The following is a 14,998-nucleotide window of genomic DNA, read 5'->3' on the forward strand; positions in this document are numbered from 1 at the left end:
TTCAGTTAGCGGTATTTGCTTTGCTGCCAACCTGTTGTGGCTACAGACCCATCATACGACCGTCACCTGCGGCCATACTGCGACTTTAGCACCTGGTTACGGATGCTTCATACGATTCTTGCTTCATATGCTACACTTACAAGCATATCAACCGCTTGTCATCACCGAAAAATTGCAGAAAAACGCGCGCCTTGCCTTCTGCTACCTGTCCAACAGCGAGGGCAGATGTGTGGCAAGCTCTAAGCTATGCAGGCGCACCGTGGCCGAGCAGCTGGAGGAGAGATGCCTTCCTTGGCAGCTCCCTGCAGAGTGCGGAAGACCAGAGTGGCCGCGCCGCCGTTGTCAGTGGACGACACGCAGTTGCCGAGCCACGGAGAACACGTTGCTCTGCGATGTGTACCCGCCTCATATGACGAAAGGCGACCAGTGGCCCTGTGGCGCAACGGATAACGCGTCTGACTACGGATCAGAAGATTCCAGGTTCGAATCCTGGCAGGGTCGGCATTTTGTTAGTTGCGGGCGCGTAGCTAGGCAGTGCATTCGAATGTTTCCACCTGCGTGGAGTGCAATGTCAATCCTGAGCATCTCGCAGCTGCATCTCGAGACGATCGTGGTAAATATCGCTTCGTGCAAGCGTCAGCGTAGCGTCAGTCGAGCAAAGTCGAGACAAGCCAAGCTGAGAGATGTTGCACAGTTAATTAAACGGTACGCGACGCAGACAACGCTTTTCCAAGTGTCGCACGTCACGCAGCAGAGTGGCGCAGTGGAAGCGTGCTGGGCCCATAACCCAGAGGTCCGTGGATCGAAACCACGCTCTGCTAAAATTATTCTTTTTCTTGGGTGCTTCGAGCTCGATCATTAAGCCTGGGGTGCGCTGACTCAGCGTCAACAGCAAACCCTGTAAGTTCTGAAACGACGACGACGTCGTGTGGAGAATACGAGAAGCACTTCCTAAGACGCAGAGTTTCTTACGATTCTGCAGCAACTACATTTCTCGATCACAACGTTAATGTCTTTTCGGGCCACACGTGCAACTTTCGCGATATAAAAATCGCACCTCCCCGGCGGGGAATCGAACCCCGGTCTCCCGCGTGACAGGCGGGGATACTAACCACTATACTACCGAGGAATACGCAATCGGTACGCACAACGCACGCACACTTATGCTTCTCAAGTAGGTGATTCATCTCAAATCTAGCGTCCCGATGCTTTCAGAGTCAGCTGCTACGAAATAAAAGTATGCCCCAGGTGAGGCTCGAACTCACAACCCCGGCATTGCTCACGGCTACTGCCTTATAAGTACCGTGCGCTAACCAATTGCGCCACTGGGGCTACAGCAGGGTGCTTTCAGTTAGCGGTATTTGCTTTGCTGCCAACCTGTTGTGGCTACAGACCCATCATACGACCGTCACCTGCGGCCATACTGCGACTTTAGCACCTGGTTACGGATGCTTCATACGATTCTTGCTTCATATGCTACACTTACAAGCATATCAACCGCTTGTCATCACCGAAAAATTGCAGAAAAACGCGCGCCTTGCCTTCTGCTACCTGTCCAACAGCGAGGGCAGATGTGTGGCAAGCTCTAAGCTATGCAGGCGCACCGTGGCCGAGCAGCTGGAGGAGAGATGCCTTCCTTGGCAGCTCCCTGCAGAGTGCGGAAGACCAGAGTGGCCGCGCCGCCGTTGTCAGTGGACGACACGCAGTTGCCGAGCCACGGAGAACACGTTGCTCTGCGATGTGTACCCGCCTCATATGACGAAAGGCGACCAGTGGCCCTGTGGCGCAACGGATAACGCGTCTGACTACGGATCAGAAGATTCCAGGTTCGAATCCTGGCAGGGTCGGCATTTTGTTAGTTGCGGGCGCGTAGCTAGGCAGTGCATTCGAATGTTTCCACCTGCGTGGAGTGCAATGTCAATCCTGAGCATCTCGCAGCTGCATCTCGAGACGATCGTGGTAAATATCGCTTCGTGCAAGCGTCAGCGTAGCGTCAGTCGAGCAAAGTCGAGACAAGCCAAGCTGAGAGATGTTGCACAGTTAATTAAACGGTACGCGACGCAGACAACGCTTTTCCAAGTGTCGCACGTCACGCAGCAGAGTGGCGCAGTGGAAGCGTGCTGGGCCCATAACCCAGAGGTCCGTGGATCGAAACCACGCTCTGCTAAAATTATTCTTTTTCTTGGGTGCTTCGAGCTCGATCATTAAGCCTGGGGTGCGCTGACTCAGCGTCAACAGCAAACCCTGTAAGTTCTGAAACGACGACGACGTCGTGTGGAGAATACGAGAAGCACTTCCTAAGACGCAGAGTTTCTTACGATTCTGCAGCAACTACATTTCTCGATCACAACGTTAATGTCTTTTCGGGCCACACGTGCAACTTTCGCGATATAAAAATCGCACCTCCCCGGCGGGGAATCGAACCCCGGTCTCCCGCGTGACAGGCGGGGATACTAACCACTATACTACCGAGGAATACGCAATCGGTACGCACAACGCACGCACACTTATGCTTCTCAAGTAGGTGATTCATCTCAAATCTAGCGTCCCGATGCTTTCAGAGTCAGCTGCTACGAAATAAAAGTATGCCCCAGGTGAGGCTCGAACTCACAACCCCGGCATTGCTCACGGCTACTGCCTTATAAGTACCGTGCGCTAACCAATTGCGCCACTGGGGCTACAGCAGGGTGCTTTCAGTTAGCGGTATTTGCTTTGCTGCCAACCTGTTGTGGCTACAGACCCATCATACGACCGTCACCTGCGGCCATACTGCGACTTTAGCACCTGGTTACGGATGCTTCATACGATTCTTGCTTCATATGCTACACTTACAAGCATATCAACCGCTTGTCATCACCGAAAAATTGCAGAAAAACGCGCGCCTTGCCTTCTGCTACCTGTCCAACAGCGAGGGCAGATGTGTGGCAAGCTCTAAGCTATGCAGGCGCACCGTGGCCGAGCAGCTGGAGGAGAGATGCCTTCCTTGGCAGCTCCCTGCAGAGTGCGGAAGACCAGAGTGGCCGCGCCGCCGTTGTCAGTGGACGACACGCAGTTGCCGAGCCACGGAGAACACGTTGCTCTGCGATGTGTACCCGCCTCATATGACGAAAGGCGAACAGTGGCCCTGTGGCGCAACGGATAACGCGTCTGACTACGGATCAGAAGATTCCAGGTTCGAATCCTGGCAGGGTCGGCATTTTGTTAGTTGCGGGCGCGTAGCTAGGCAGTGCATTCGAATGTTTCCACCTGCGTGGAGTGCAATGTCAATCCTGAGCATCTCGCAGCTGCATCTCGAGACGATCGTGGTAAATATCGCTTCGTGCAAGCGTCAGCGTAGCGTCAGTCGAGCAAAGTCGAGACAAGCCAAGCTGAGAGATGTTGCACAGTTAATTAAACGGTACGCGACGCAGACAACGCTTTTCCAAGTGTCGCACGTCACGCAGCAGAGTGGCGCAGTGGAAGCGTGCTGGGCCCATAACCCAGAGGTCCGTGGATCGAAACCACGCTCTGCTAAAATTATTCTTTTTCTTGGGTGCTTCGAGCTCGATCATTAAGCCTGGGGTGCGCTGACTCAGCGTCAACAGCAAACCCTGTAAGTTCTGAAACGACGACGACGTCGTGTGGAGAATACGAGAAGCACTTCCTAAGACGCAGAGTTTCTTACGATTCTGCAGCAACTACATTTCTCGATCACAACGTTAATGTCTTTTCGGGCCACACGTGCAACTTTCGCGATATAAAAATCGCACCTCCCCGGCGGGGAATCGAACCCCGGTCTCCCGCGTGACAGGCGGGGATACTAACCACTATACTACCGAGGAATACGCAATCGGTACGCACAACGCACGCACACTTATGCTTCTCAAGTAGGTGATTCATCTCAAATCTAGCGTCCCGATGCTTTCAGAGTCAGCTGCTACGAAATAAAAGTATGCCCCAGGTGAGGCTCGAACTCACAACCCCGGCATTGCTCACGGCTACTGCCTTATAAGTACCGTGCGCTAACCAATTGCGCCACTGGTGCTACAGCAGGGTGCTTTCAGTTAGCGGTATTTGCTTTGCTGCCAACCTGTTGTGGCTACAGACCCATCATACGACCGTCACCTGCGGCCATACTGCGACTTTAGCACCTGGTTACGGATGCTTCATACGATTCTTGCTTCATATGCTACACTTACAAGCATATCAACCGCTTGTCATCACCGAAAAATTGCAGAAAAACGCGCGCCTTGCCTTCTGCTACCTGTCCAACAGCGAGGGCAGATGTGTGGCAAGCTCTAAGCTATGCAGGCGCACCGTGGCCGAGCAGCTGGAGGAGAGATGCCTTCCTTGGCAGCTCCCTGCAGAGTGCGGAAGACCAGAGTGGCCGCGCCGCCGTTGTCAGTGGACGACACGCAGTTGCCGAGCCACGGAGAACACGTTGCTCTGCGATGTGTACCCGCCTCATATGACGAAAGGCGACCAGTGGCCCTGTGGCGCAACGGATAACGCGTCTGACTACGGATCAGAAGATTCCAGGTTCGAATCCTGGCAGGGTCGGCATTTTGTTAGTTGCGGGCGCGTAGCTAGGCAGTGCATTCGAATGTTTCCACCTGCGTGGAGTGCAATGTCAATCCTGAGCATCTCGCAGCTGCATCTCGAGACGATCGTGGTAAATATCGCTTCGTGCAAGCGTCAGCGTAGCGTCAGTCGAGCAAAGTCGAGACAAGCCAAGCTGAGAGATGTTGCACAGTTAATTAAACGGTACGCGACGCAGACAACGCTTTTCCAAGTGTCGCACGTCACGCAGCAGAGTGGCGCAGTGGAAGCGTGCTGGGCCCATAACCCAGAGGTCCGTGGATCGAAACCACGCTCTGCTAAAATTATTCTTTTTCTTGGGTGCTTCGAGCTCGATCATTAAGCCTGGGGTGCGCTGACTCAGCGTCAACAGCAAACCCTGTAAGTTCTGAAACGACGACGACGTCGTGTGGAGAATACGAGAAGCACTTCCTAAGACGCAGAGTTTCTTACGATTCTGCAGCAACTACATTTCTCGATCACAACGTTAATGTCTTTTCGGGCCACACGTGCAACTTTCGCGATATAAAAATCGCACCTCCCCGGCGGGGAATCGAACCCCGGTCTCCCGCGTGACAGGCGGGGATACTAACCACTATACTACCGAGGAATACGCAATCGGTACGCACAACGCACGCACACTTATGCTTCTCAAGTAGGTGATTCATCTCAAATCTAGCGTCCCGATGCTTTCAGAGTCAGCTGCTACGAAATAAAAGTATGCCCCAGGTGAGGCTCGAACTCACAACCCCGGCATTGCTCACGGCTACTGCCTTATAAGTACCGTGCGCTAACCAATTGCGCCACTGGGGCTACAGCAGGGTGCTTTCAGTTAGCGGTATTTAGTTTGCTGCCAACCTGTTGTGGCTACAGACCCATCATACGACCGTCACCTGCGGCCATACTGCGACTTTAGCACCTGGTTACGGATGCTTCATACGATTCTTGCTTCATATGCTACACTTACAAGCATATCAACCGCTTGTCATCACCGAAAAATTGCAGAAAAACGCGCGCCTTGCCTTCTGCTACCTGTCCAACAGCGAGGGCAGATGTGTGGCAAGCTCTAAGCTATGCAGGCGCACCGTGGCCGAGCAGCTGGAGGAGAGATGCCTTCCTTGGCAGCTCCCTGCAGAGTGCGGAAGACCAGAGTGGCCGCGCCGCCGTTGTCAGTGGACGACACGCAGTTGCCGAGCCACGGAGAACACGTTGCTCTGCGATGTGTACCCGCCTCATATGACGAAAGGCGACCAGTGGCCCTGTGGCGCAACGGATAACGCGTCTGACTACGGATCAGAAGATTCCAGGTTCGAATCCTGGCAGGGTCGGCATTTTGTTAGTTGCGGGCGCGTAGCTAGGCAGTGCATTCGAATGTTTCCACCTGCGTGGAGTGCAATGTCAATCCTGAGCATCTCGCAGCTGCATCTCGAGACGATCGTGGTAAATATCGCTTCGTGCAAGCGTCAGCGTAGCGTCAGTCGAGCAAAGTCGAGACAAGCCAAGCTGAGAGATGTTGCACAGTTAATTAAACGGTACGCGACGCAGACAACGCTTTTCCAAGTGTCGCACGTCACGCAGCAGAGTGGCGCAGTGGAAGCGTGCTGGGCCCATAACCCAGAGGTCCGTGGATCGAAACCACGCTCTGCTAAAATTATTCTTTTTCTTGGGTGCTTCGAGCTCGATCATTAAGCCTGGGGTGCGCTGACTCAGCGTCAACAGCAAACCCTGTAAGTTCTGAAACGACGACGACGTCGTGTGGAGAATACGAGAAGCACTTCCTAAGACGCAGAGTTTCTTACGATTCTGCAGCAACTACATTTCTCGATCACAACGTTAATGTCTTTTCGGGCCACACGTGCAACTTTCGCGATATAAAAATCGCACCTCCCCGGCGGGGAATCGAACCCCGGTCTCCCGCGTGACAGGCGGGGATACTAACCACTATACTACCGAGGAATACGCAATCGGTACGCACAACGCACGCACACTTATGCTTCTCAAGTAGGTGATTCATCTCAAATCTAGCGTCCCGATGCTTTCAGAGTCAGCTGCTACGAAATAAAAGTATGCCCCAGGTGAGGCTCGAACTCACAACCCCGGCATTGCTCACGGCTACTGCCTTATAAGTACCGTGCGCTAACCAATTGCGCCACTGGGGCTACAGCAGGGTGCTTTCAGTTAGCGGTATTTGCTTTGCTGCCAACCTGTTGTGGCTACAGACCCATCATACGACCGTCACCTGCGGCCATACTGCGACTTTAGCACCTGGTTACGGATGCTTCATACGATTCTTGCTTCATATGCTACACTTACAAGCATATCAACCGCTTGTCATCACCGAAAAATTGCAGAAAAACGCGCGCCTTGCCTTCTGCTACCTGTCCAACAGCGAGGGCAGATGTGTGGCAAGCTCTAAGCTATGCAGGCGCACCGTGGCCGAGCAGCTGGAGGAGAGATGCCTTCCTTGGCAGCTCCCTGCAGAGTGCGGAAGACCAGAGTGGCCGCGCCGCCGTTGTCAGTGGACGACACGCAGTTGCCGAGCCACGGAGAACACGTTGCTCTGCGATGTGTACCCGCCTCATATGACGAAAGGCGACCAGTGGCCCTGTGGCGCAACGGATAACGCGTCTGACTACGGATCAGAAGATTCCAGGTTCGAATCCTGGCAGGGTCGGCATTTTGTTAGTTGCGGGCGCGTAGCTAGGCAGTGCATTCGAATGTTTCCACCTGCGTGGAGTGCAATGTCAATCCTGAGCATCTCGCAGCTGCATCTCGAGACGATCGTGGTAAATATCGCTTCGTGCAAGCGTCAGCGTAGCGTCAGTCGAGCAAAGTCGAGACAAGCCAAGCTGAGAGATGTTGCACAGTTAATTAAACGGTACGCGACGCAGACAACGCTTTTCCAAGTGTCGCACGTCACGCAGCAGAGTGGCGCAGTGGAAGCGTGCTGGGCCCATAACCCAGAGGTCCGTGGATCGAAACCACACTCTGCTAAAATTATTCTTTTTCTTGGGTGCTTCGAGCTCGATCATTTAGCCTGGGGTGCGCTGACTCAGCGTCAACAGCAAACCCTGTAAGTTCTGAAACGACGACGACGTCGTGTGGAGAATACGAGAAGCACTTCCTAAGACGCAGAGTTTCTTACGATTCTGCAGCAACTACATTTCTCGATCACAACGTTAATGTCTTTTCGGGCCACACGTGCAACTTTCGCGATATAAAAATCGCACCTCCCCGGCGGGGAATCGAACCCCGGTCTCCCGCGTGACAGGCGGGGATACTAACCACTATACTACCGAGGAATACGCAATCGGTACGCACAACGCACGCACACTTATGCTTCTCAAGTAGGTGATTCATCTCAAATCTAGCGTCCCGATGCTTTCAGAGTCAGCTGCTACGAAATAAAAGTATGCCCCAGGTGAGGCTCGAACTCACAACCCCGGCATTGCTCACGGCTACTGCCTTATAAGTACCGTGCGCTAACCAATTGCGCCACTGGGGCTACAGCAGGGTGCTTTCAGTTAGCGGTATTTGCTTTGCTGCCAACCTGTTGTGGCTACAGACCCATCATACGACCGTCACCTGCGGCCATACTGCGACTTTAGCACCTGGTTACGGATGCTTCATACGATTCTTGCTTCATATGCTACACTTACAAGCATATCAACCGCTTGTCATCACCGAAAAATTGCAGAAAAACGCGCGCCTTGCCTTCTGCTACCTGTCCAACAGCGAGGGCAGATGTGTGGCAAGCTCTAAGCTATGCAGGCGCACCGTGGCCGAGCAGCTGGAGGAGAGATACCTTCCTTCGCAGCTCCCTGCAGAGTGCGGAAGACCAGAGTGGCCGCGCCGCCGTTGTCAGTGGACGACACGCAGTTGCCGAGCCACGGAGAACACGTTGCTCTGCGATGTGTACCCGCCTCATATGACGAAAGGCGACCAGTGGCCCTGTGGCGCAACGGATAACGCGTCTGACTACGGATCAGAAGATTCTAGGTTCGAATCCTGGCAGGGTCGGCATTTTGTTAGTTGCGGGCGCGTAGCTAGGCAGTGCATTCGAATGTTTCCACCTGCGTGGAGTGCAATGTCAATCCTGAGCATCTCGCAGCTGCATCTCGAGACGATCGTGGTAAATATCGCTTCGTGCAAGCGTCAGCGTAGCGTCAGTCGAGCAAAGTCGAGACAAGTCAAGCTGAGAGATGTTGCACAGTTAATTAAACGGTACGCGACGCAGACAACGCTTTTCCAAGTGTCGCACGTCACGCAGCAGAGTGGCGCAGTGGAAGCGTGCTGGGCCCATAACCCAGAGGTCCGTGGATCGAAACCACGCTCTGCTAAAATTATTCTTTTTCTTGGGTGCTTCGAGCTCGATCATTAAGCCTGGGGTGCGCTGACTCAGCGTCAACAGCAAACCCTGTAAGTTCTGAAACGACGACGACGTCGTGTGGAGAATACGAGAAACACTTCCTAAGACGCAGAGTTTCTTACGATTCTGCAGCAACTACATTTCTCGATCACAACGTTAATGTCTTTTCGGGCCACACGTGCAACTTTCGCGATATAAAAATCGCACCTCCCCGGCGGGGAATCGAACCCCGGTCTCCCGCGTGACAGGCGGGGATACTAACCACTATACTACCGAGGAATACGCAATCGGTACGCACAACGCACGCACACTTATGCTTCTCAAGTAGGTGATTCATCTCAAATCTAGCGTCCCGATGCTTTCAGAGTCAGCTGCTACGAAATAAAAGTATGCCCCAGGTGAGGCTCGAACTCACAACCCCGGCATTGCTCACGGCTACTGCCTTATAAGTACCGTGCGCTAACCAATTGCGCCACTGGGGCTACAGCAGGGTGCTTTCAGTTAGCGGTATTTGCTTTGCTGCCAACCTGTTGTGGCTACAGACCCATCATACGACCGTCACCTGCGGCCATACTGCGACTTTAGCACCTGGCTACGGATGCTTCATACGATTCTTGCTTCATATGCTACACTTACAAGCATATCAACCGCTTGTCATCACCGAAAAATTGCAGAAAAACGCGCGCCTTGCCTTCTGCTACCTGTCCAACAGCGAGGGCAGATGTGTGGCAAGCTCTAAGCTATGCAGGCGCACCGTGGCCGAGCAGCTGGAGGAGAGATGCCTTCCTTGGCAGCTCCCTGCAGAGTGCGGAAGACCAGAGTGGCCGCGCCGCCGTTGTCAGTGGACGACACGCAGTTGCCGAGCCACGGAGAACACGTTGCTCTGCGATGTGTACCCGCCTCATATGACGAAAGGCGACCAGTGGCCCTGTGGCGCAACGGATAACGCGTCTGACTACGGATCAGAAGATTCCAGGTTCGAATCCTGGCAGGGTCGGCATTTTGTTAGTTGCGGGCGCGTAGCTAGGCAGTGCATTCGAATGTTTCCACCTGCGTGGAGTGCAATGTCAATCCTGAGCATCTCGCAGCTGCATCTCGAGACGATCGTGGTAAATATCGCTTCGTGCAAGCGTCAGCGTAGCGTCAGTCGAGCAAAGTCGAGACAAGTCAAGCTGAGAGATGTTGCATAGTTAATTAAACGGTACGCGACGCAGACAACGCTTTTCCAAGTGTCGCACGTCACGCAGCAGAGTGGCGCAGTGGAAGCGTGCTGGGCCCATAACCCAGAGGTCCGTGGATCGAAACCACGCTCTGCTAAAATTATTCTTTTTCTTGGGTGCTTCGAGCTCGATCATTAAGCCTGGGGTGCGCTGACTCAGCGTCAACAGCAAACCCTGTAAGTTCTGAAACGACGACGACGTCGTGTGGAGAATACGAGAAACACTTCCTAAGACGCAGAGTTTCTTACGATTCTGCAGCAACTACATTTCTCGATCACAACGTTAATGTCTTTTCGGGCCACACGTGCAACTTTCGCGATATAAAAATAGCACGTCCCCGGCGGGGAATCGAACCCCGGTCTCCCGCGTGACAGGCGGGGATACTAACCACTATACTACCGAGGAATACGCAATCGGTACGCACAACGCACGCACACTTATGCTTCTCAAGTAGGTGATTCATCTCAAATCTAGCGTCCCGATGCTTTCAGAGTCAGCTGCTACGAAATAAAAGTATGCCCCAGGTGAGGCTCGAACTCACAACCCCGGCATTGCTCACGGCTACTGCCTTATAAGTACCGTGCGCTAACCAATTGCGCCACTGGGGCTACAGCAGGGTGCTTTCAGTTAGCGGTATTTGCTTTGCTGCCAACCTGTTGTGGCTACAGACCCATCATACGACCGTCACCTGCGGCCATACTGCGACTTTAGCACCTGGCTACGGATGCTTCATACGATTCTTGCTTCATATGCTACACTTACAAGCATATCAACCGCTTGTCATCACCGAAAAATTGCAGAAAAACGCGCGCCTTGCCTTCTGCTACCTGTCCAACAGCGAGGGCAGATGTGTGGCAAGCTCTAAGCTATGCAGGCGCACCGTGGCCGAGCAGCTGGAGGAGAGATGCCTTCCTTGGCAGCTCCCTGCAGAGTGCGGAAGACCAGAGTGGCCGCGCCGCCGTTGTCAGTGGACGACACGCAGTTGCCGAGCCACGGAGAACACGTTGCGCTGCGATGTGTACCCGCCTCATATGACGAAAGGCGACCAGTGGCCCTGTGGCGCAACGGATAACGCGTCTGACTACGGATCAGAAGATTCCAGGTTCGAATCCTGGCAGGGTCGGCATTTTGTTAGTTGCGGGCGCGTAGCTAGGCAGTGCATTCGAATGTTTCCACCTGCGTGGAGTGCAATGTCAATCCTGAGCATCTCGCAGCTGCATCTCGAGACGATCGTGGTAAATATCGCTTCGTGCAAGCGTCAGCGTAGCGTCAGTCGAGCAAAGTCGAGACAAGTCAAGCTGAGAGATGTTGCACAGTTAATTAAACGGTACGCGACGCAGACAACGCTTTTCCAAGTGTCGCACGTCACGCAGCAGAGTGGCGCAGTGGAAGCGTGCTGGGCCCATAACCCAGAGGTCCGTGGATCGAAACCACGCTCTGCTAAAATTATTCTTTTTCTTGGGTGCTTCGAGCTCGATCATTAAGCCTGGGGTGCGCTGACTCAGCGTCAACAGCAAACCCTGTAAGTTCTGAAACGACGACGACGTCGTGTGGAGAATACGAGAAACACTTCCTAAGACGCAGAGTTTCTTACGATTCTGCAGCAACTACATTTCTCGATCACAACGTTAATGTCTTTTCGGGCCACACGTGCAACTTTCGCGATATAAAAATCGCACCTCCCCGGCGGGGAATCGAACCCCGGTCTCCCGCGTGACAGGCGGGGATACTAACCACTATACTACCGAGGAATACGCAATCGGTACGCACAACGCACGCACACTTATGCTTCTCAAGTAGGTGATTCATCTCAAATCTAGCGTCCCGATGCTTTCAGAGTCAGCTGCTACGAAATAAAAGTATGCCCCAGGTGAGGCTCGAACTCACAACCCCGGCATTGCTCACGGCTACTGCCTTATAAGTACCGTGCGCTAACCAATTGCGCCACTTTTTTTTTTTTTTTTTTTTTTTTTAAACGGGCCTCCTTCCTCCCCTACAGCCCGTCCTTCCGCTCGCCATCTGTGCCTTCTTCGGCTAGCTTCTGTGCTATGTTTGTTCCAGAAGAGAGAGTTGACCAACGAAGTAATGTGTACAATTGAACAAAATCCCTTCTTTTGGAGTTTGGTAAGAAAATAGGTCCGCTACATTCTTCCATCATTGTGCGGGAGCGATTTTGATACGAGAGCCAGGCGTACCTCAACGCGCTGTGGTCTCAGGGTTGCGTCAGCAACCTATTAGTGCTGCTACACGAGGGCAAAGGGTAAACTAAATAGCCACCTTGTTGGCGCAATAGGAAAGAGAAACTTAAATAGAGAATTTAAAAAAAGAAAAATAATAATAATAATAATAATGATAAAATAATAATAAGAATAAATAATATCGTTGAATCGTTCTTCAGCTCTGTCGGTAGGACAAAGTTCGGTTCAAGAAATTTGCGTAATTTTCTTTGTATTTCTTTTGTCGTTCGAGCTTGTGAAGTTCTGTCATCAGGTACATCCAATAGTCTGCTGCACTCTTCGTCATATCCGTTGAGATGTAATGGACTGTCAGTCCTTTGAGCCAGTTGGCTGACCTTCTTTTAGTGTTAGGATATGGCACATCATCTGGCAAAAGGACGTGCGTCGGTGTAATGGTGTTAGGTGACGTGCGGAGCACACTTGCTAGTTTTTGCCTGAAGAGATTCCACACGTCTTTTACATCGTCACAGACGAAACGATGTTCTTCGGTGTCGACGACATTGCAGCTGGGACAGTTTGGTGTATGTGCCAGATGTATCGCGTGAAGTTTAGAATTGGTGGGAATGTTTCTATTGACTGCGAGGTACCACGTCGATCGCACATTGGATGGTAAATGGGGGTCAGATATGTTTTCCCATATGTTTTTCCAGTTATAATGTCGAAACTTGTTTTCTATTTGATTGCGCAATTTTCCTCTCAGCAAGGTGTTGTAAACCTCCTTAACCTGATATATATCCTTCTCCGGTATTCTATGGCGTACATAGCTGTATTCCACAAGAAAGTGTTTATAGTGGTACAGCTCGTGGGAGATGTGATGCACATCGATTGGTGGATCTCTGCTGACTGGGGCGATTTCACGTAAGAGATGAGCCACTAAGGTCCGCGGTGATCGTTGCCACTGTTGATAAGTTTTGCTAACGTAGAGCGCTTGCGCTTTAAGGTAGATGTCTGTTAGATGCAGCCCTCCATTGCGTGTCGATAGCGTCAAGGTATCATAGGAAACCTTAAATATCTGACCTCTGCTGACAAAATAACCAAGCGCTGCTTGCATTTGGTGTGCTATGGTGCGTGGCAGAGGAAGCACTTGAGCAACATAGTTTACTTTGGAGGTTATATAGGTATTGGCTAGTTGCACTTTTTGTATTGCATTTAAATTACGCAAACTGTGTTGTTTTATGCTTGCTCGTAATGTGGCAAGTAATTTTCTGTAATTGAGAGCGGCTGTGCGGCGGATATTATTTGTATATTCTATTCCAAGGCATTTTAGTTGTTCCACAGTGTTGATACGTCCAGCGGCTCTGATCTCTATGCCCCTACCAAGATTCATAATACCAGATTTATGGCGGTTGAGTTTAGCTCCTGACGCCAGTTCGTAAGTCGCCACAATTTCAAGTACCGTTGCCACCTCGCTTTCGTCAGTCACAAGTACCCCTACATCGTCCGCGTAGGCTTGACATATGATCTTCTGTCCGTGTATATGTAGTCCACGGAGTTGCCGAGTCAGGGATACTAAGAGAGGTTCAAGCGCAATCGCGAAAAGCGTCATGGACATGGGGCAACCTTGTCTTACCGAACTGTGAATATTGATCGGGTGACTGAGTTGTCCATTGACACTGATTCTTGACGTGCTATTCGTCAGTATGTTTTTAACGGAGGCTATAATTTTCTGGGGGAAGTGCATGGATGTCATACACCGGAACAGGTACGAATGATTAACTTTATCAAAAGCTTTTTCAAAGTCAAGCGACATCAGGGCACAGCGAATGTTGCAGGCTCCCGATATCGCTATTATGTCTCTGTAATCGCGTAAGGTCTGAAATATCGATCTATCCTTTCCCACACTTGTCTGGTAAGCTCCTGTCACTGTACGAATAACTGAATTAAACCTTCGCATCATGATACGGGCGAAGATTTTATAATCACTATTGAGAAGTGTTATGGGTCGAAGGTTCTCCACGGTTTTGCTTCTTGGTGTTTTGGGGACTAAGACCACTGTACCTTCACAGAATTCCTTCGGAAGGTCAGTGTCGGCATTTAGTATTTCATTGCAGACGAGTGTCAATTTAGCAATTATCTTTTCGCGAAAAGTGTGATAAAATTCAGCGGGTAGTCCATCTGGTCCAGGTGATTTATTCTTTGGACTCCTCGAGATGGCTTCTTCGACATCGTCATCCGTTATTCTGGCTGCGAGCACATCAGCTTCTTCTGGAGTGAGTCGCTCTGTCGTCCTAGCAGTGAGAGCTTGCTGCGCTGTTTCATCTGTCTGTGTATTGGCCAGCAACTCACTAAAGTGTCCATGGATCTCGTCTCGTATTGCAGCGTGATCTGTTAAGAGTCTCCCGTCTGAAGTTTTGAGTTCCGTCAGAATTTTCCGTTTTTGTCTTTTGTTCTCTTGGAGGATGTGGTACATCGATGTTGTTTCTTCTCGTGTACCGTGCTGCAAACGCGTTCGTATTTTACAGCCTTCGAGATGGTGTCGCTGCAGGGTGAGCAATTTTGCTTTTATTCTGTTGATTTGCCCATAGTTTGTTATGATTGTAGCATCCCGAACGCACAAGTCTCTCAGACAGCTGAAGTAAAAGTCTAATGTCCGCTTCCGCCAGGCGACTTTGTCC

General features: G+C 51.7%; 34 non-coding genes across 34 annotated transcripts; 17 read left to right on the top strand and 17 right to left on the bottom strand.

Annotated features, from left to right (window-relative positions):
- The first annotated feature begins 428 nt into the window (after positions 1–428).
- Positions 429–501, top strand: Trnar-acg (transfer RNA arginine (anticodon ACG)). The gene has a single exon. It is a non-coding gene; the product is annotated as a tRNA-Arg (tRNA).
- Positions 502–749: 248 nt separating this feature from the next.
- Trnam-cau (transfer RNA methionine (anticodon CAU)) lies at positions 750–821 on the top strand. Its single transcript has one exon. It is a non-coding gene; the product is annotated as a tRNA-Met (tRNA).
- A 236-nt stretch (positions 822–1,057) lies between these two features.
- On the bottom strand, positions 1,058–1,129 carry Trnad-guc (transfer RNA aspartic acid (anticodon GUC)). Its single transcript has one exon. It is a non-coding gene; the product is annotated as a tRNA-Asp (tRNA).
- Positions 1,130–1,240: 111 nt separating this feature from the next.
- Trnai-uau (transfer RNA isoleucine (anticodon UAU)) lies at positions 1,241–1,332 on the bottom strand. Its single transcript is given in 2 exon segments — positions 1,241–1,276; positions 1,295–1,332. It is a non-coding gene; the product is annotated as a tRNA-Ile (tRNA).
- A 442-nt stretch (positions 1,333–1,774) lies between these two features.
- On the top strand, positions 1,775–1,847 carry Trnar-acg (transfer RNA arginine (anticodon ACG)). The gene has a single exon. It is a non-coding gene; the product is annotated as a tRNA-Arg (tRNA).
- A 248-nt stretch (positions 1,848–2,095) lies between these two features.
- Trnam-cau (transfer RNA methionine (anticodon CAU)) lies at positions 2,096–2,167 on the top strand. Its single transcript has one exon. It is a non-coding gene; the product is annotated as a tRNA-Met (tRNA).
- A 236-nt stretch (positions 2,168–2,403) lies between these two features.
- On the bottom strand, positions 2,404–2,475 carry Trnad-guc (transfer RNA aspartic acid (anticodon GUC)). The gene has a single exon. It is a non-coding gene; the product is annotated as a tRNA-Asp (tRNA).
- Positions 2,476–2,586: 111 nt separating this feature from the next.
- Trnai-uau (transfer RNA isoleucine (anticodon UAU)) lies at positions 2,587–2,678 on the bottom strand. The gene is given in 2 exon segments: positions 2,587–2,622; positions 2,641–2,678. It is a non-coding gene; the product is annotated as a tRNA-Ile (tRNA).
- A 442-nt stretch (positions 2,679–3,120) lies between these two features.
- Trnar-acg (transfer RNA arginine (anticodon ACG)) lies at positions 3,121–3,193 on the top strand. The gene has a single exon. It is a non-coding gene; the product is annotated as a tRNA-Arg (tRNA).
- A 248-nt stretch (positions 3,194–3,441) lies between these two features.
- Positions 3,442–3,513, top strand: Trnam-cau (transfer RNA methionine (anticodon CAU)). Its single transcript has one exon. It is a non-coding gene; the product is annotated as a tRNA-Met (tRNA).
- A 236-nt stretch (positions 3,514–3,749) lies between these two features.
- On the bottom strand, positions 3,750–3,821 carry Trnad-guc (transfer RNA aspartic acid (anticodon GUC)). Its single transcript has one exon. It is a non-coding gene; the product is annotated as a tRNA-Asp (tRNA).
- Positions 3,822–3,932: 111 nt separating this feature from the next.
- Positions 3,933–4,024, bottom strand: Trnai-uau (transfer RNA isoleucine (anticodon UAU)). The gene is given in 2 exon segments: positions 3,933–3,968; positions 3,987–4,024. It is a non-coding gene; the product is annotated as a tRNA-Ile (tRNA).
- Positions 4,025–4,466: 442 nt separating this feature from the next.
- Positions 4,467–4,539, top strand: Trnar-acg (transfer RNA arginine (anticodon ACG)). The gene has a single exon. It is a non-coding gene; the product is annotated as a tRNA-Arg (tRNA).
- Positions 4,540–4,787: 248 nt separating this feature from the next.
- Positions 4,788–4,859, top strand: Trnam-cau (transfer RNA methionine (anticodon CAU)). Its single transcript has one exon. It is a non-coding gene; the product is annotated as a tRNA-Met (tRNA).
- Positions 4,860–5,095: 236 nt separating this feature from the next.
- Trnad-guc (transfer RNA aspartic acid (anticodon GUC)) lies at positions 5,096–5,167 on the bottom strand. Its single transcript has one exon. It is a non-coding gene; the product is annotated as a tRNA-Asp (tRNA).
- Positions 5,168–5,278: 111 nt separating this feature from the next.
- Trnai-uau (transfer RNA isoleucine (anticodon UAU)) lies at positions 5,279–5,370 on the bottom strand. The gene is given in 2 exon segments: positions 5,279–5,314; positions 5,333–5,370. It is a non-coding gene; the product is annotated as a tRNA-Ile (tRNA).
- A 442-nt stretch (positions 5,371–5,812) lies between these two features.
- Positions 5,813–5,885, top strand: Trnar-acg (transfer RNA arginine (anticodon ACG)). Its single transcript has one exon. It is a non-coding gene; the product is annotated as a tRNA-Arg (tRNA).
- Positions 5,886–6,133: 248 nt separating this feature from the next.
- Positions 6,134–6,205, top strand: Trnam-cau (transfer RNA methionine (anticodon CAU)). The gene has a single exon. It is a non-coding gene; the product is annotated as a tRNA-Met (tRNA).
- Positions 6,206–6,441: 236 nt separating this feature from the next.
- Trnad-guc (transfer RNA aspartic acid (anticodon GUC)) lies at positions 6,442–6,513 on the bottom strand. Its single transcript has one exon. It is a non-coding gene; the product is annotated as a tRNA-Asp (tRNA).
- Positions 6,514–6,624: 111 nt separating this feature from the next.
- Trnai-uau (transfer RNA isoleucine (anticodon UAU)) lies at positions 6,625–6,716 on the bottom strand. The gene is given in 2 exon segments: positions 6,625–6,660; positions 6,679–6,716. It is a non-coding gene; the product is annotated as a tRNA-Ile (tRNA).
- Positions 6,717–7,158: 442 nt separating this feature from the next.
- Positions 7,159–7,231, top strand: Trnar-acg (transfer RNA arginine (anticodon ACG)). Its single transcript has one exon. It is a non-coding gene; the product is annotated as a tRNA-Arg (tRNA).
- Positions 7,232–7,787: 556 nt separating this feature from the next.
- Positions 7,788–7,859, bottom strand: Trnad-guc (transfer RNA aspartic acid (anticodon GUC)). Its single transcript has one exon. It is a non-coding gene; the product is annotated as a tRNA-Asp (tRNA).
- A 111-nt stretch (positions 7,860–7,970) lies between these two features.
- Positions 7,971–8,062, bottom strand: Trnai-uau (transfer RNA isoleucine (anticodon UAU)). The gene is given in 2 exon segments: positions 7,971–8,006; positions 8,025–8,062. It is a non-coding gene; the product is annotated as a tRNA-Ile (tRNA).
- Positions 8,063–8,504: 442 nt separating this feature from the next.
- Trnar-acg (transfer RNA arginine (anticodon ACG)) lies at positions 8,505–8,577 on the top strand. Its single transcript has one exon. It is a non-coding gene; the product is annotated as a tRNA-Arg (tRNA).
- Positions 8,578–8,825: 248 nt separating this feature from the next.
- Trnam-cau (transfer RNA methionine (anticodon CAU)) lies at positions 8,826–8,897 on the top strand. Its single transcript has one exon. It is a non-coding gene; the product is annotated as a tRNA-Met (tRNA).
- A 236-nt stretch (positions 8,898–9,133) lies between these two features.
- On the bottom strand, positions 9,134–9,205 carry Trnad-guc (transfer RNA aspartic acid (anticodon GUC)). The gene has a single exon. It is a non-coding gene; the product is annotated as a tRNA-Asp (tRNA).
- Positions 9,206–9,316: 111 nt separating this feature from the next.
- Positions 9,317–9,408, bottom strand: Trnai-uau (transfer RNA isoleucine (anticodon UAU)). Its single transcript is given in 2 exon segments — positions 9,317–9,352; positions 9,371–9,408. It is a non-coding gene; the product is annotated as a tRNA-Ile (tRNA).
- Positions 9,409–9,850: 442 nt separating this feature from the next.
- Positions 9,851–9,923, top strand: Trnar-acg (transfer RNA arginine (anticodon ACG)). The gene has a single exon. It is a non-coding gene; the product is annotated as a tRNA-Arg (tRNA).
- A 248-nt stretch (positions 9,924–10,171) lies between these two features.
- Positions 10,172–10,243, top strand: Trnam-cau (transfer RNA methionine (anticodon CAU)). The gene has a single exon. It is a non-coding gene; the product is annotated as a tRNA-Met (tRNA).
- A 236-nt stretch (positions 10,244–10,479) lies between these two features.
- Positions 10,480–10,551, bottom strand: Trnad-guc (transfer RNA aspartic acid (anticodon GUC)). The gene has a single exon. It is a non-coding gene; the product is annotated as a tRNA-Asp (tRNA).
- Positions 10,552–10,662: 111 nt separating this feature from the next.
- Positions 10,663–10,754, bottom strand: Trnai-uau (transfer RNA isoleucine (anticodon UAU)). The gene is given in 2 exon segments: positions 10,663–10,698; positions 10,717–10,754. It is a non-coding gene; the product is annotated as a tRNA-Ile (tRNA).
- Positions 10,755–11,196: 442 nt separating this feature from the next.
- Trnar-acg (transfer RNA arginine (anticodon ACG)) lies at positions 11,197–11,269 on the top strand. The gene has a single exon. It is a non-coding gene; the product is annotated as a tRNA-Arg (tRNA).
- Positions 11,270–11,517: 248 nt separating this feature from the next.
- Positions 11,518–11,589, top strand: Trnam-cau (transfer RNA methionine (anticodon CAU)). Its single transcript has one exon. It is a non-coding gene; the product is annotated as a tRNA-Met (tRNA).
- A 236-nt stretch (positions 11,590–11,825) lies between these two features.
- On the bottom strand, positions 11,826–11,897 carry Trnad-guc (transfer RNA aspartic acid (anticodon GUC)). The gene has a single exon. It is a non-coding gene; the product is annotated as a tRNA-Asp (tRNA).
- Positions 11,898–14,998: the final 3,101 nt, after the last annotated feature.

Source organism: Schistocerca cancellata, unplaced genomic scaffold (genome assembly GCF_023864275.1).
Source record: "Schistocerca cancellata isolate TAMUIC-IGC-003103 unplaced genomic scaffold, iqSchCanc2.1 HiC_scaffold_749, whole genome shotgun sequence".
NCBI classification, from domain to species: domain Eukaryota; kingdom Metazoa; phylum Arthropoda; class Insecta; order Orthoptera; family Acrididae; genus Schistocerca; species Schistocerca cancellata.